Source organism: Nicotiana tomentosiformis, chromosome 10, assembly GCF_000390325.3.
Source record: "Nicotiana tomentosiformis chromosome 10, ASM39032v3, whole genome shotgun sequence".
Lineage (NCBI taxonomy): Eukaryota > Viridiplantae > Streptophyta > Magnoliopsida > Solanales > Solanaceae > Nicotiana > Nicotiana tomentosiformis.
Window position 1 is genome coordinate 45911647 of NC_090821.1, and position 11923 is coordinate 45923569.

The 11923-nt window shown below is 34.5% G+C and overlaps 1 long non-coding RNA gene across 1 annotated transcript; it reads right to left on the bottom strand.

The window, feature by feature from the left end:
• Positions 1-8044: 8044 nt before the first annotated feature.
• LOC104112071 (uncharacterized) lies at positions 8045-11196 on the bottom strand. The gene is made up of 3 exons (XR_001972459.3): positions 11027-11196; positions 8439-9228; positions 8045-8370 (listed from the first exon to the last, which is right to left on the bottom strand). It is a non-coding gene; the product is annotated as an uncharacterized lncRNA (long non-coding RNA).
• Positions 11197-11923: the final 727 nt, after the last annotated feature.

Here is an 11923-nt window from a genome sequence, read left to right on the forward strand (position 1 = left end):
TATCATTCTTTTGGGACTAGCTTTTGGATGTTGTACAATTGTTTTGACAAACTCGGTTTATGTATTCTGACATCTTAAATTGCAGAGAAATTTTGAGGATCTTGATAGGGCATAACTGTTGGTCTATCTTAGAAGTATATAAGGATGAATAATTAGAAAACTTGCATTATTTGGTGACGCACTCTAATTATGTGAAAACTTGCTTATGACGGAAAGTTGTCCTTGGAATGAGTGTGCTAATCTTGTGAGTTTCTATGGTTGATCCTATACACTGATTTGTTAATGCAGTGGAGATTTCACTATGAAGGTAGATCAATTACATAAAGTGAGGCATTTCATGTGCTGCTGTCAGTCTGGCAGTTTGCCCTAACTAGAATTATAACTCATAAGAAAGTAATTAACAGTTTGTCATAGTTCCTATATGTGGCCCTTGCATAGTCTTAGTCTTTGTTGGGGTTTCTACTATGATCTTCATGGTTTGTACCTACTTCATTGGCCATTAAGTCACATACTTGGATACTCTAATAGTAAGGCTGGTTACTGTTGATTCTCTTCTGTATTCTCCTCCCTGCATTAACGGCTGCATTGTTCTCGTGAACTAAGCTTAGTAGTTGTTAGCCTGTTTTCATTGGAAAACACATACATCAAGTTGCAGGTCTAATTTTATCCTATATAAGGAAAAAGGGCCCCAAGATTTTGACTTACTAATTAGTGGCAACCAAGATTTTGAGGTAGCCTTCACTTGTAAAAGTTGCAGTGTGATCTGACCATTAAGTTAGAGTTTGATCTGACCAGTTTCATCTTTTGTTCAGTCTTTTAAGTACTTATATTATTTTATTGGTGTTAATATATAGTACAATAATAATGATATTAAGAAGAAAATATTTTTCTTTTTCCTATCCTCCGATTATTGTTGTTCTTGTGGAATTTACGGGTGAACCAAATGATCAAGGGGAAGATGAAAGCAGTGAAAACCTTACCTAAAAGTATTGATTGTAGGATCTTCACACAATCTAAGAATATTTTATTTTTGAACTATTTTGCAAACTTATATATGCCAACTTTTGGATTATTAAATGTCTTTTATCGTATATTTTTCTTTTATAAATGGATAATCGTGGTTGTGTATTTTGAATTATGATTTTGTTGATGAATATATTTTCATTTCATAATTTATATATTAGTTTCAGTGTATTATATATTTATCTTATTGCGATAGCTGATAACAATCGTTAATAGTTTCAAACAGCCATTGCAGTAGCTCCTTATAACCATTGCAGTAGCTCATTATAACCTTTGCATTATCTTTTAATAATCGCTTCAATAGAAACAAAACAGTGTCAAAAATGTTGTAATGTCTATAGCAACGGTTCTCAACTGTCGCAATATACATATAGCGGCGGTTCAAAACCGTTGCCATAAGTCACTACTAATCGTTGTAATTGATCATAGTAAAACCGTCGTGGTAGATGTGCCTATGGGAACGATCAAGAAACCGTTGTTTTAAACTGTTGCAATAGACCTATAGCGACGCAGGATCCCGCAACGAACCCTAAACCGTGGCACTAGGTTTATTGCAACGGTTTTCCTTCTTATGGCAACGGAACTCGTGGCATTGCCATAGGTCTATTTTCTAGTAGTGAATTTGGATGTTGAATCGTGTGTTAAATTGTTGAAATTCGAAAAATAAGTTTCTATGTCTAGGCAATTTGCACTTCAGACTAAAAAGTCTTTAGTGCTTGCAAAAATAAATTGTACTTCAAACCAATTAAGTCCTAAGTGCGACTAAACGAGTCTAAAATGTATACAAAAAGTAACCGCACTTTAGACTAAAGGAGTCTTAAGTGCTTCTTAAGTTTTCAACTTCAGACCTCAATTTTTCAACTTCAGACCCGCTAATTCAGAAGTTAATCCTAAAGTGGGTAAACTTATAAATTTTTGTGCAATACTGGTATAACTTCAATATTGACCCTAAAACTTGATATATGCAAATCCCTCAATGTGACGTGTTAGGTTTCCAACTGCCAGGCTCGACTTATCTAAAACAGAAAAGATTTTTTTCGCTTGTATTTATATGAAAATTTAAACTTATTTATCCGTTTTAGTTAGGTTGCCCTATTTATAAAAATAACTAAATTTTTTTACAAAAAATATATATATATATATACACACACACATACACACACACATAAGAAAAAAATAAATCTGTCAAATGCTATAATTTATATACAACTTGAATAAAAATTTTGTCGTATAGAATTCGATCAAAAGTTACAACTTATATACAACTTGCATATAATTATGTTAGTTGTATATATTTAGTATGTCGTTTGTACACCCGATATAAAAATATTAGTAAAGAAGAGTGTGGCATGTGTATAGGTGTATATATTTGTGTATGTTTAGGACTAGGAGAGTTTTTCTTTTTCATATTTGTTACGACTAGTTTTTTCATATTTGTTAATCAATAGAAGAAGGCAAGCCTTTCTCTTCCACACTTTGCCACCGTGTGTTTGCGTGTTTTGGCATGGTATCAGAGCCAGGGTCGAGTCAAATCATAAGGAGCTCGGAGTGACGTACCAATGGTAGGGGCAATGGTAAAGATGCTGCCGCTACCAACGGGAGCGGTGGCGGTGATAAAATAAACAAACAAAAAATCATCTCTCCGTACGATATAATATCTAATGACAATCTTGGAATTTTGATAACACAAGTGGCTCTGAAGGAAAAAAACTATGATGAATGGGAAAGGTCCATGAGGACCGCCTTGAGCGCGGGGAAGAAATTCAGATTTATTGATGAAACAATCAGGAGACCGGATGAGAAGTCTTCAGATATTAAAGATTGGTTTACCATCAAATCACATGTTTGTTTGTACCAACTTCGAGTAAACTCGATTCAAAGTTGGCAACGGATCTTGAGCAAGCAAGTTCGACCTCACTGTTCCATACATTGTTTTATCTAACCCCATAAGAAAAAGGTGCACATTCTCCTCTTCCCTTTTCTTTTCCAAGTTTGCACCAAGATCACGTGTGCAGTTACCATATGTGCAAGTCGGTATTTGATCAAAATTAGCAAGTTCTTCCAAATGTTTTGTTAATTTTTCATAGTAATTAATTATGGTCATGCCCTTTTGTTTTCACTTCGCAAGTTTGTCCTTCAACTGCTCCATTCTTGGACGATTAGAGTTCAAGAAACGTTATTTAATACTAGTCCATAAATCTTCAAGTACTTCCATGTGTGGTATAAACAAACACAAAGTATGCTCAATAGCATTCCGAATCCAAGAAACCAACAACGAGTTGATAGCTCGAGGGATAGGTGAATGTGGCGATGTTATGGCCTTTGTTGTACAAGGGACATCCACCTATAGAGGTCAAAATGAAGTGAAGAACATAAATACGTGATCCTACTGCAAGCGAACTAGACATGATTCAGAAAGTTGCTTCCAGCTTGTTGGATATCCAGAATGGTGGGGAGAAAGTCCTTGTGGTGATAATAAATCAAGCGGACGCGGTAGAAGACAAGAACAACATCACATGGGTAGAATGAATGGAGTCCGCGGACGTGGAACTGCGTATCGCGCAAATGTTGCACGGGACACGGGAGGTGGCATATCCGCGGCTATGTTGGGAACAGAAAAGGTTGGGCCTCCGGAGTTGATCAATGAGCAGTGACAGACATTGACTGCTATGTTGAATAACCCACAGATAAGTTCTAATGAGAATATGACCAATAAGAAAAAACATGTATCTTGGATCATCGATACAAGAGCGATGAATCATATGACAAGATATTTAAGATTATTGCATAATGTGCGAAAAATCGTGCAATGTCATGTGAGTTTGCCTGATGGTAATAATGTTGTAGCGACCAGCGAGGGTTCAATAAAACTTGAAGGAAATTGTTTCCTATAAAATACTCTTTATGTGCCCGTCTTAACATGCAACTTGATTTCTGTATCTCAATTAATCGATTACTCAGATTGTTTGGTCCATTTTACTAAACTTTTATGTATTATACAAGACCGCACCTCGAGGATGTTGATTGGAGCAGGTGAGTGCAAAGATGGACTCTGCTATTTTCTGGAACAAACAAATGGTATGTGCTTTTAAGGTTGGCGGTGTACACTAGCTGGATCTTTGGCACATGCGTTTGGGTCATCCTTCTCTACAAGTGACCAAATTAATTCCTATCGTGGATTATAGAAAAAATAGTGATAAAAGTTGCAATGTATGTCATAGGCTAAACAAATAAGAGACAATTTTTCTTTGAGTAATTGTAACGACCTGGACGGTCGTTTTAAGTACTTTAGCCCGTTTCTCCTATTTGATACTTTATTTATGTGTATTTGAGGTTTCGTGACTTGCCCAGGTGATTGGTTAGTTTCGGGGAAGTTTCGGAGTGAATTGGGATACTTAGTCCCAAGGTTGGAAGTTTAAGTTGAAAGAGTTGAGCGGAATTTGACTTTTATATCGACGACTCCGAAATAAAGTTTTGATGGTTCCAATAGATGTGGGGTAATTTTAGACTTAAGCGTATGTCCAAATTTGGATTTGGAGGTCCTTAGGTTGGTTTGGTGCTTGTGGCGAAAGTTGAAAAATTGAAAGTTTGGAAGGTTGATAGGTTTGACCGAGAGTTGACTTTGATGATATCGGGTTCGGATTTTGGTTTCAGGAGTGGGAATAGATCCATTGTGTCATTTGGACTTGCATGCAAAATGTGAGGTCATTCGGAGTCGATTTGGTATGGTTCAGCATGAGTTTTGGGAAGTTGAAAGTTCATTAGGTTTGAATTGGGGTGCGATTCGTGGTTACGATGTTGTCTTATGTGATTCGAAGCCTCTAGTAGTGAGGAACAACACAACCACACCAAATCGGTCGTTCCATAAAGTGACACTTTTCGTTGTTACGTACCGACCGATTTAACGATACGATACAATAAAATTTAAGTAACAATCAATACAAGCATTGTGTTTAAACTAATAATACGATACAATACAACATGTAACAACCATCCAAACAATCTGTAAAGAATAAGGTTACGACACAGCCATAATCGGTAGTTACATAAAGTGGTACTCTTCGACATTACGTAACGTTGAATTTAACAATACGACACCATAAAATTTAAGTAACAATTAAAACAAATATTATATTGAAAATAACAATATGATACAATACAATAAGGTAACAACCATCCAAATAATCTGTTAATGTGCGAATTTATGTACTTGTGTTCGGTTTATCTCGGTGCAACTTACCAGCTCTAATATCCTGGAACATGATACAAAACGTACGTAATGCAAGCTCATACAGAAGAACAACCAAGCGTTCCAAGCTACAATATGAACCAGAAAAAATCGAACAGATGAATTTTCTATATATGTAGCAAAAATATTGTTGTTATATAGTTCTTTTTGCGGATGCTCATCATAATAAAGATTTAGGGTAGCAACTGTTGGAAAAATATTGGATTATGGAGAGTAGGAGTTAGCTTGAGGCGTGTCAAGGACATTGTCCTTAAGGATATTTCGCCCACACCGGGATGAATAAAATTAGACGTATCCTTCAGGATTCAACAAGCTCTTCTAGTATAACTAGGAGCAGAAACAACAAAGATTAATTAAAAGAAAACCCAACACAAAAGAAGTGGAAGAAAAGTTTTTAATTTTTCACATCCACTACTCAGAGTCACACATAGAAAAATATATATATAATCCAAAGATTTAAACTTCAGATTGTAAGCAACGTTTTAAAAATTATTAAAAGCCATTCAAAGGCTATTCAAATGGGTGTTACAGACACTACAACATTTAAGGCCTCCAGCCACCCCTGAAAAATGTGGCCTAAGATGTCAAGAAGTGTCGTATTAGATCAAAGACAATACTTTACGCCTTTAGGCTATGCTTTTACATGGGTGGCCTAAAGAACCGTAATCTTTGACCTATGGCCAGCTTTTTACGCGTCGCCTTAAAAAGCGTGTGGCCAATGCGGTAAAAAAGCTATGCTTATATTTTCTCTTATAGCCATACTTTTATGACGTAAAGCTACATGTTTGAAGCGTGGTCTTTGGTTCCTTATAGACCACACTTTTAAAGTGTGGCTTCTAAAGCAACAGTCATCAATCATAGCGCCAAATTGCCAGTCCCTATGGCCACATTTTCTAAACGTGGCAATTATGTGTACGCTTTAAAATCATTTTAAAAATATTTATATTTATCACAATTGTGTGGTTAAGAAATTTTAGTTGCCTACATTAAATTCTGTATTCACATTTGTTTCAAGCATATACATTATGATCTCAAGTATTAAATAAGATAATAAGTAGTAGAATAAAAATATGTCAAATGCATATACTTGAAATAAACTTGAACAAAGAAATATAATTTGTGTAGTATTGCCCATACTAATAAAGCACTACTTCAAGTTCACTAGCAATAAATGCTACAAAACAAAATTTATTTATATAAGTATCAATAATAATAAACATCACAATTCTTCAAAAAGTCTTCCCCATTCACTTCAATAGGTCAAATTGATTTGTGGCCACCACTTCCAGTTGCATCACCCGCATTTTCCTACACATTCAAAATAAAATTAAAAATTAGGAAAAAACTTACATATAGTATACAGAGAACTTTGCCTAGATTGATAACCCACAAAGTCAATACGAAAGCATATGCATAACAGTAGTATGTAGATATGAAAAAGACAAGAATCATTGGATATCTTCATAAGCTTGCATAAACAGAGTCTCAAACCCAATCAAGAAACTAATAAGGTGTCTATAACCCAACTAGAGGAATCCAAGGATGATTCGCGAATCGGTTGTTGAAGACGTGGAATGACTATTGACAACCACAAAGAAATGTTATGTGCATGAATCCTATCACAGGTTTCACAACATACCATCTTCATGTAGCCTTAATTCTTCTTCAGCTAAATGATAAATTTTCTCCAACATACCTTAGAGATTTTTTACGCTTTTCACCTTTGATAACACTGATTGTCCATAAGACAAGAAAATTGACTGATCCTCAATGAAAGCAGTCCTAATGTTTTAATCTATGATGGAAATGAATAACACGAACAATATTACGTCAACTCTTGACCTTAAGATGGAAATGAATAATACGAACAATTAAAAAAAAGTTCAAAAAGCTTAATGAACCTCAAAATTTGGCCAAGAGTATCAATAGATTTTTCAGTGACAAGAATAGTAACCATTTTAATATGAAGTTTCACACAAACAGAACTAATTTTTGTTCCCAAGTACCCCTTTATTCTGTTGCCAAATTTCTTCAAATTATCACTATTCATTATTTCACAATAACTTTTCAGTTTTTGTAACATTGTAATTATTTTTTAAAGAATAAAGTGAAATAGTACAAGAAACACATTCAGTTAAAGAGAGAAAAAAATATAATAACAAGATCTTAGCTTGCAACATGACTTACTATTGCAACTTGAGTATCCGTATGAACTTCCTTTCCTTTCTTTGCACGGGTTGTAATAAACATTTCAGACTTTAGTTCTCTTTAGTTGCGTGCTACAAATTACATCAAAGAAAGTAAAAAAACAAACATCAATGTGTTACGATAAAGTACAAAAAGAAATGGAAGTCAGATTTTTTACAAAGTGTTGACTAAATATTACCAATGCCACGCGCACTCTTGCGAAATTAATAGGTCCCATTCGATGGATCCACTTTTGTTTTTTCCGATTTTTAAAATTTAATTGGCTCATAGCCTAACACCAAAAGAAATATATTAATTAATAAATCAAAAAGTAAAAAAGATATAATGCAAGAGAGTAGAAATGCACAGTTTAATTTTACTTGGACATCTAAGTCCTTCTAATACTCAATCAATTGGCGGAATTGAACTTCTGGTATCTCATTCAGCCGATTTTGTAGCATATCTTCATCAGTAGCATTCCTATTGAAATATTTCATCTTAATACTTCTCTTGTGCCGCCTCCAAGCATCACGAAGAATAGTCATTATCCACTTCTCTCCTTCTGATGGAATTATGAACTTGGACTATGTAAAATAACGTATATTTATCTTCACTTAGTAGGAAACATACAAAATAATACAATTGAAAAATTAATTATTCTTACGTTGACATATTCATACATTCGTTGCTTAATATTCTTTGACACAGCATGCCAACTAGTATGCACCAAGGGGATAAATCTAGAATTTCTTGTAATTGTTCCTATAAAGTTGATAAATCACACACTCTCTTGTCAGTTGGTCCCACCGCTTGTCCTTTGTCAAATCTCACCTCCTCTTTTTCTTCAAAACTTCTTGCATGAATATTCTTACATGTTGTTTTTCCTCGAACTCTTTTCTTCTCTGATGTCCCTATATTGATATAACAGCCAAGACATAAGAAAATATTATAATATGTAATTACAAGATTTAAGACATACCACCTGCAACACAATAGATGTTCATATCCTCGTGTCCGACAAATTCATCATCACCAACTTATTCTTGTGCGGCAAAATTATCCAATTCTATTTCATGCTCATCAATAAGAGGGGATGACATAAATCTGACTTTATTTACTGGGTGATTATGACGATGTTTTTCACCACCAACGTGTATCCCATATTTTTCAATAAATTGATTAAGACTCGTTGATGGTAGGACTGAGTTTGTCTTTACCTTTTTGCAATTTTGTAGCTCCTGGATATCAAGTTGTTTCTCTCCTTCACCTTATGTTCTTTCAATCATACGGGAAATGTTACGATCTACCTTTGAAGATGATTGGAACATGGATGTGTGCATAAGTAATTTACTCATTCCTTGCTTTTGAATGGACTCCTCCAATTGAATTAATCTTTGTTTACTTTGTCCTTTTCTTGCAATATTATGTGAAGTGTTCAGATCTTCCCTTGAAGGCGATAGAATTGATTTGTACATAGGCAATTTACTCCTTCCTAACTTTTGAACTTACCCATCGGATTGAGTTAACCTCTGTCTACTTTGTCCTTCTGATGTTGGAGGCATATGATTCTTTCTTTTAACTCCAAGTAATGCCTGCTCTTTCGGAGCTTTGTCCTCACGATCATTAGCAAGATTTTCTCTCTTAATCTGAAATTGTTTGGCTAACTCGACACTTGATCGGTATTGGAAATCAAAACCTATATTCTTCATTGAACTTTGAGCTTTGTTTGGATTCGAAACTTTTTTCTAAGAGTTGCGGCTTGATTCATCCTACATACAAAAAAAATTAAATTACTTTAGCCCAACAACTAGTAAGAATATATAACGGTATGTGAGAAGGTAAATATTTAAGCAATTAGACACATAACAACCCCAAACATGTTCCATGCTACACACGATAACCAATATACCACACCACAATGGAATAACAGATGGTTAACACGGAATAACAAATGCATCACCCATCTATTATTGCATTGTGCCGTAGCTGTATAAATGTAGCATATGTTTCTAGCTTTATTCAATCTCAAATGGGTGATGCCACAAAATATCAGAGATGTTGTCGAGAGCTGGAGTCTTTGGAGAGTTGATAGGGCTATTAGGGACACCTGGAGGATGCTACCAGCTTGTATTTTTTGGTGCCTATGTTCTGAAAGTAACCTCAGATGTTTTCATGGAGTCTCAACTCCAATCCACTTGCTAAAAGCCAGATATTTGCTTAGTCTTTTTTGTTAGGCCAAATAATTCTATGTAAATAATTCTACGGTCTTTTTAGATTTTTTGAGCTCTCTCACTCTAGAGTAGCCTCTTTAAGGTATATTTTTTTGATTATTGGCTAGCTCCAAGGTCCTATCATAACATCTTCTAATGTGGTTAGCATCTCTATTTTTTGGTTATTGGCTAGCTCCAGATCCTATCAAAATCATCTCTACTTGATGCTTTCAATGAAGCAACTCACTTTATTAAAAAAATACAAGAAAAACTATACAAGCATATCCAATAATTAAATATTATTGAGCATCTTTAACAACATTCTAACAGTTTGCCACCATTACATTTTGGCGAAATAATTTGCAGCCATAAATAACTACAAACTATGAACTCTTTGACTCAAAAGATAATCATTTTACATAAATATTTTAGCTCATTTGCACAATCAAATTTCCCAGAGGGTCAATCACTAAATAAAACCTTCAAATATGAAGTCTCACCACAAAATTAACAAGCAAGCCAGAAAATCACATCAACTATGCTTATTTGGTCAAAGTAACTCTAGATCAGTTTCACAAAATTCTCGCACAATGATTCAAGTAAAATGTAAAACAAAGTTGTTGTACAACTGAAATTAAGTCAAAATAATCACTAAATTCAGAAGCAATTTCAAAATATTTTGAAATCACAAACTCAAGCTAAATAACGCCCTACTTGTGAAATTTTTCGGTATAATTAGATCGAATGCAAATCTCAGTAAACGTATACATTGCAAAAATCGATTAAAGCTTTGACACCCAAAATCAAACAAAAAGATAACTTATTTTTCAACTCAAGAATATAAAACAAAGATAAAACTAAAAACTTTGATAGCCAAAAATTAAACAAAAAATTACTTATTTAAGCCCAATAATCTGAAATTGAAAAAAATTAAAAGTTTTGAGTATAAAATAAAGACTATACAAAGATACCCAGTAATATTGCAAAAAGAAAAAGAAGAAAATTCACTTCTATAGGACCCCAAAAAAATTCAATAAGAAGATAGACAAATTGAAACTTTAAGTATAAGAAGGAACATCATTCAAAGATACCAAAAATCAAATAGAAAAGATTACTCTTTTTCAACCCAAGAATCTGAAATTAGTAAAAAAAAAACTATAACTTTGATACCCAGAAATTAAACAAAACAAAATTACTTCTTTTCAACCCAAGAATCTGAAATTAGAAAAAAGTTAAAACATTGGGTATAAAATGAAGACTATACCAACATACCCAGGTATATATATAATAGAAGATTATATTTTCATCAGAAATCGAAAAAGAAAATGGAAAACATTTGAGTAAAAGAAATACTAACCAATAGAGAAAGGATGGAGATTTGCTAGAGTGAGATTAATCTGGAAGAAACAGCAACCAAAAGCCAGCAGCGGCATAAAAGAAGCAACAAAGTTAGGGTGAAGTAACGAGAAAAAAATTGGAAAAGATTTTGGTATGCGGTAGTATTCTTGGAGCTTATGATTTCTTTGCCTTTTGAGTATTGAGGGGGAGGGGGAATATTTTCATTAACTGTATATTTGGGGGGAAATTTTGTGTAACGACCCGACTTGTCGTTTTAAGAATTTACGCCCCGTTCAGTGACTTAAGGTCTCTAGCAGCCTCGCAATATATATTATTACCCGCGTGTGTGGTCGAGTTTGATTTACGGAGGATTCAGAGAGATTTGAGACACTTAGTCCATGAGATGGAAGCTTAAGCCTTAGGATGTTTACCATAGTTGTAACTATGCGAAGACGACTCCGGAATAGAGTTTTATCGGTTCCGTTAGCTCCGTTGGGTGATTTTAGACTTAGGAGCGTGTCCAGACCGTGAATCTGAGGTCAGTAGACAATTTAAACTTGGATTGGCGAAAGTCGAATTTTTGAGAAGTTTGACCGGGGGTTGACCTTTTGATATCGGGGTCGGAATGCGATTCCGGGAGTTGAAACAGCTCCATTATGTTATTTGGGACTTGCCTGCAAAATTTGAAGTCATTCCGTATTGATTTGATGTGTTTCGGCAAAAGTTATAGAATTTGAAAGTTCAAAGTTTATAGATTTTGATTTGGGGTGCGATTCGTCGTTTTGATGTTGTTTGAGGTGATTTGAGAATTCGACTAAGTTTGTATGATGTTTTAGGACTTGTTGGTAAAATTGGTTAAGGTCCCGGGGGCCTCGAGTGTGTTTCGGGGTGGTTTTGGATCATTTCGGGCTGTTTC